The sequence below is a fragment of the Papaver somniferum genome, chromosome 8, assembly GCF_003573695.1.
Source record: "Papaver somniferum cultivar HN1 chromosome 8, ASM357369v1, whole genome shotgun sequence".
Lineage (NCBI taxonomy): Eukaryota > Viridiplantae > Streptophyta > Magnoliopsida > Ranunculales > Papaveraceae > Papaver > Papaver somniferum.
In genome coordinates this window covers 27,278,747-27,285,315 of record NC_039365.1, presented here as the reverse complement: position 1 = coordinate 27,285,315, position 6,569 = coordinate 27,278,747, and the positions used below count along the sequence as shown (strand labels likewise).

Below are 6,569 nucleotides of genomic sequence, written 5' to 3'. Positions count from 1 at the left end.
CAGCTGTAATTATGACAGATAGTAATAAATCCTGTTTACGGCCGGAAATCCTAACCGTAAATCTGACAGACCACAAACTCTGCAGGTTATACAGAATTACGGCTTGGTCGACCTAGCGATTTCCTAGCCGTAACTGCCTATAATTTCCTTTTGTACCACACCAAATCGGCTAGTTTTTTGAATTTTGAAAAATAGATCCGTTTGAAGACTGATCTGTAGAAAGTTCTAGCTGTTCAACCACTTATTTAAACTTGAAATAACTCCATCTCCATATAACCACCCATTCCAAATCAAAATCACACCTTCTACACTAATAATCTCCACTAAAACTCCTACAAACTCAATGCAATGTACTCAAAGGATAAATCCAACTTTACTTTGGATGAAGACTTATCTCTTTGCCAAATTTTGTGTTATGCTATCCAAAGAAGGGAGAAGAACGAAGGAATGCTGGCGTACCAAGTCAATCTTATTGGAGTAAGATTTTTGAAAATTTTTGTAGTAAAACAGGTAACACTAACAACCGCGATGAGATTGAATTGTATCTTCGATTTTCAGACATACGCAAAAAAGTGGAAGAGTATATGGCTTTACTTCGTATGTGCAAGAAACTTCGACTTAGAGGTGAGACTGACGAAGAAGTCGTAGCTCAAGCTAGCAAGGAAAGGAGAAAATGGAAAGGTTACAATTTCAACTTGGAAGCTCATATGACAATCATCAAAGATTTCTTGATACATCTAAAGGGATGTTATTAAAACCAACATTGTAATGGGGATATATTAAGCATGTAATGAGTTTTATTGTGGTCTAGTTAATGAAAGTATTAGTAATTTTTAATCGTATTAAGAATTCATGTTGAAACAAAAAATTTTTCAACTTTCAAATTGAATTACAGACAGGAAAATTATGTAAACCCAGCCGTAATACAGACTCAGGTTATTCTGGGAAGGATAACGGCCAGAAGTTCTTAACTTCCCATCCGTTTTATGTGTTCACGACTGGGAGTTCCTAATATCCCAACCGTAGTATCGTATTTACGGCTGGGTCGACACATTTACCCAGCCGTAACAACAAAAAATTCCAGATTTTTTTTTCCAGATTTTTGACGGATTTGAATTGATAAAATTGATGTTGGGAGTTGATTATAAGGTTATCTTGAGTTTTGTAATGAAGGGTTTCATCATTTTTCTTCAAATTTTTTCAAAAAAATTTCACCAAAATCACCATTTTTCCTTCTTCAAAACTACAAAAAAATCAAGTTTTGATTTGCAAAAGATTAATGATTTGATTAGTCTAATCGATTCACTAAGACTGATTAGTTAGCTTAATCAATTTAATTAGCACTAATCAAATTAAGGGTAGATTAGACATAACAAAAAAGGATAGATGAGGGGTTCTATGAGTTGTTATTTCATGACCCCATCAAGCCCCAAAAAACCCATCCTTTTTAAGCCCTAATAATAGAATTCTTTAATTGTACACAAAATTGGTCAATTATATCAATAACAACAATTCCTGGGTGAAAAAGACGTGTAAAATTTGATATTGTTTAAATGGACGAAAATGTAAAAATAGCCGGGATGTAAACAATTTCATCCTACCCATTTTCAAATACTTTTTCTTATTTTTAATTTACATCAGGGTGCATCTAGTTTCACCCTCGCTATTTTTTAAGTTTAAGCCAGGATGAATTTTAATTCATTCTTGCTATTTTTTTTGGTGTCCATTTCACTCATACTAATTTTTAGTCATCCATTATAACCATGTTTTAAAAATATTTGGACATTTGACCCAATGTCTGTGTATTGTACTAGTATTTGGCACTTGAACAATGAATCCAGCATTTCCTTAGCTGCAGCAATAACCGGACACCATGCATGCAATCCTATCTTTTTGTTAGCATCCTCCTCATGGCCGGATACGACGCCCTAGAAAACAGCATGTAATGCCTGATGCTGACGTCTAATCTGTAACACTCATAACAGGCACTGATCGTTTTTCACTGAAAATCAAAACATTTCTTTTTTTAAATTGTTTACTACCATGAAAAAAACATTAATTGATTTGTGATGTAAAATGGCACTGATTTATGAGCTGACGCTGCAGTTTTAGATCGTCGGAAAATAAATAACAAACACAAAATAAAATTGTAAGCACACCCGGTGGGACTCGAACCCACAATCGCCTGATTAGAAGTCAGACGCCTTATCCATTAGGCCACGGGTGCTTTTTGAACAAGAAAGCTCAACAAATCCTACTTTTTGTGAACATCGAACTATTTGCTAATTGCCCGCCTTATTTGTTCTGCCCAACACCACCGGCCGGCACCGTACAATGACTGCACCAAGTAATCACCGTCCATGAGATAATTTCCCGGACCCACAACAGTAGCGGTGTATTAGCCACCGTATTACACGTCCAAACCTTACAACTAACAAAAAATGCAAAAACATAGTACTCCGTCATGATTCATATGAACTGTTGAACTTGAACATCATGGCTTCCACATTTTAACCTCAAAAAGATTATCTTTCCGTAAACAACCGGCACGTGTATTTTATTTGACTTACATCTCCTCCGTCAATTACCCATCTCAGCCGGTCATCACTATTCCCACACGTGTCCATCCAAAAAACCTCGATTACTTAAAAACCAAACCAACTCTGTTTTCCTCCGAATCCTCCCTCAACCACATCCACATTTTCCTTCTTTTCTTTCCAGATTTCTCTCTCCAGTCTTTACATCTTCAACTAAATCCCACCATTATTTCCGGTAACTTACTCACCGGAAATCACCCCAAAACAGTTTTGAGTCTTTTGACCTCGTAATGCTACCAAAAACTGACCCTCCGTTACTAAAATCAAAATCATTTTCAGACCATTCTTCTTCTCATTATTACTGCTCATCAATTCAAACTTTCCTTTCAACTCATCCACGTTCATGGATTCTTCTCTGTATCTTATCACTCCAAATATTTCTCATATTCTGTATTTACTCACTCCCAGTTTCTTTCTCTTTTCATCATTTTCCACCACCACCACTAGTAAACACCTCCGCCATCATTACACCACCCCAAACCACCACAACCACCATCAAAGAAGAAGACGGAATCCCAACTCCAACCCAAACTAATGATATATGCAGTGATGGGAAAGTATATGTATATGAGCTGCCAAAAATGTTCAACAGAGAATTGTCAGAGAAATGTGATGAGTTAAATCCATGGAATTCTCGTTGTGAAGCTATTTCCAATAACGGGTTAGGTCGTAAATATACAACAAATGATGGGCGAATCATTGGTAAAGTAATTCCTGATAAACTTAAATCTTCATGGTATTTTACTGATCAATTTGTTCTGAAATTATTTACCATAATCGTATTTTACGTCATAAATGTCGCACTTTTGATCCTACTTCTGCTTCAGCTTATTATTTACCATTCTATGCTGGTCTCGCCGTTGGTAAATATTTATGGTCGGATAACTACACTTCCGTTCATCGTGATTATCATTCCGTGAAGTTGCTTAAGTGGGTCCAGAAACAAGTTTATTTTAAGAGATCAAAGGGTTGGGATCATTTCATCATGTTGGGTAGAATTAGTTGGGATTTTAGAAGATCAAAGGATAATGATTGGGGGTCTAGTTTTATTTACATGCCTGCGATGCATAATATCACTAGGTTATTGATCGAAAGGAATCCATGGGATTATTTTGATATTGGTGTACCTTATCCTACTGGATTTCATCCTAAGAATGAATCGGAGTTGACTCAGTGGCAAGAATTTGCACGTACACGTGTAAGAAAAACTTTGTTTTCGTTTGCTGGAGCTAAAAGGGGTACGATTAAGAATGATTTTAGAGGCTTACTGTTGGATCAGTGTAAAGACAGTGGGAATCGGTGTAAACTCGTTGATTGTGGTGGGAAGCGGTGTGTAAACGGTAGCTCAGCGATACTCGAAACGTTTTTGGAATCGGATTTTTGTTTACAACCAAGAGGTGATAGTTTTACAAGGAGATCAATTTTTGATTGTATGATTGCCGGTTCAATCCCGGTTTTCTTCTGGCATCGGTCTGCTTATTATCAGTACGAATGGTTTTTACCGAGCGAACCGGAGAGTTACTCGGTTTATATAGACCGGAAAGATGTGATTAATGGAACGTCTGTCAGAGGTGTACTGGAAAGGTTTAGTAAAAATGAAGTGAGAAAAATGAGAGAAAAAGTGATAGAGTATATACCTAAATTTGTGTATGCCCATTCTAGAGATGGATTAGGGTCTACACAAGATGCATTTGATGTTGCCATTGACGGGGTATTGAAGAGGTTTAAGGCTCATAGGAACATGTGGGGTACAAAAGAAAATAATACTACTACTACCATTAGAAAGTTACTGAAATAAAAAGAAAGTTACTAAAATAAAGAATTACATAGAATGTAATGAGAGTGTAATTATAGTTGGTTTAGGATATTTTGGGGGATAGATGATGATCCGTGTACAGTTTTTTGTTGTAATTTTATTCGTTGGTGAGAATTTACTGCTACATACTTTTTACTTTATCTTTTTGGATACTAATAGCGAGATTATATAATCATTATGCTAAATGCTTAATAATTTAAATTATCACAAAATTGGTTAAAAAAACCAAAATCAACAATCCCTGGGTGAAATGGACAGTTAGATTTTGATACTGTTTAAATGGACAAAAATGTAAAAATAGGCAGGATTTAACCAGTTTCATCGTGCTTATTTTCAAATATTTTTTTCTTATTTTTAATTTACACAGGATGTATCCAATTTCATCCTTGCTGTTTTTTAAATTTAAGCTAGGATGAAACTGGTTTCATCCTTACTATTTTTTTTTTTTGACCATTTCACCAAAACTATTTTTTACTCGTCCATTTGAACCGTGATTTAAAAATATTTGCATAAATGACCCATTTTCCGTTAAATTATTTAATTATTACCATAATGAATCCAAAGCATGTGCTCCTTAGAGCAACTGCAGTGGTGCGAGTATAATCAAAGATTAAAGACCAAAAAAAACGACCAAAAAATAGTTTAGTCTGCAGTGTGACGCTACGGGACGAAGACTAAATTTGATCGAGCGTAAAATAAATCACCGCGTGAAAACGGGCGGATAATCCAGTTACGTTTGATTTCTGGGCGGACATATAAATTACGTTTGAGACGGGCGTACGTTAAATTTACGCCTGACGACAGGCGTAAATATAAATTACGTTTGATGTGGGACGGGTTTCTAAATCACGCCTGAGTAGGACGGACTTTTGGTGTACGTCTGAGTGGGACGGATTTTTGGCATACGCCTGAGTGGGACGGAGTTTTGTTGTACGCCTGATGATAAATGTGGCGTAACAAAATTTCACGCTTGAGTGAGAGAGCCATTTGTGCAGCAAAAGATTTAAACTTTCTATACTTGGAATTGTTTTTAATACTGAATGAGGTTTGGGCAAAGCTTTATGGGTAATTAACATGAAACGAATGAGATCTCTAATAGTAATCAAATGGGTTTCACTCATTTCTCTGTAGGTTCTAATGATCAGGCGTAATACAAAATGAATAAAAAAGTTTTGTTGTACAAATGTCCGTCTGATTATGGTCAGGCGTAATACAAAATGAATGGGCGTAAAATCTATGTCCGTCTGGGTGGGACGGAGTTTTGGTGTACGCCTGACTGTGACGGAGTTTTGGTGTACGCCTGAGTGGGACGGAGTTTAAATCAACGCCTGGCTTCGGGCGGATTTTTCCTTCACGCCCCATGAAACGTACATTTCAGTTACGCCCGTCTCAAACGTAAAATTTAATTACGCCCGTCTAACAAACGGATACCAAATTTACGTTCGTTAACAAACGTACTTTAAATTTACGCCCACCAACAAGCGTAATTCAAATTTACGCCCGACTATATTAGGATTTGGGATTTGGTCTCGACCAAATATGGTCTGGGATTTGGTCTTGATCTGGGATATGATCTTTACTCCGTCCCACTGCGTTACAAACTCAGCCCAAATTTTTAGTTATACTCGCCCACTGTGGATGCTCTTAAAGATCATATGGAGAAGCCTTAAAATGGAGGTCAAGTTTTGTCGTCTAATCGAGTTTAAGAATTTATTCTACCTAATGATTGTCACCTTTAATTTATTCTTTGTAAATCTTTGCAATAGTGTGAATATTTCTCTCGGGAGAACGTTGACGTTTTTGCGCTAAAGTGAAAGTTGCATAAGCTTTTCATGGAGAAGAAACTACATCACCAACTTCGTAGATGCGATTTTTAACCCAAGTTTGTCCAATGCTTTTGCCGGTGCTTCTGTTTTGTTTCATTAATGAACTCCTGTAATCAGTAATCGTGCATAAAGTCGATGATGGAGATTAGGAAATCGTTTAACTAATTAAGAAAAAACGCATACTTTGCTTAGTGGAGGTTAGAATCTTTTGATTTGTGTTGTGGCCCTGAGTCCAAGCTTTATAATAATGCAAAGAAAACCAACTCATAATTTTAGTATCCTTCTTTTCCCATCAAAAGGTGAGGAGGGGAAAGCTACATCTAAAACACA

General features: G+C 36.5%; 1 non-coding gene and 1 pseudogene across 1 annotated transcript; one reads left to right on the top strand and one right to left on the bottom strand.

Annotated features, from left to right (window-relative positions):
- Positions 1-2,154: 2,154 nt before the first annotated feature.
- On the bottom strand, positions 2,155-2,227 carry TRNAR-UCU. Its single transcript has one exon. It is a non-coding gene; the product is annotated as a tRNA-Arg (tRNA).
- A 462-nt stretch (positions 2,228-2,689) lies between these two features.
- LOC113306643 lies at positions 2,690-4,548 on the top strand (annotated as a pseudogene).
- The last annotated feature ends 2,021 nt before the right edge of the window (positions 4,549-6,569 follow it).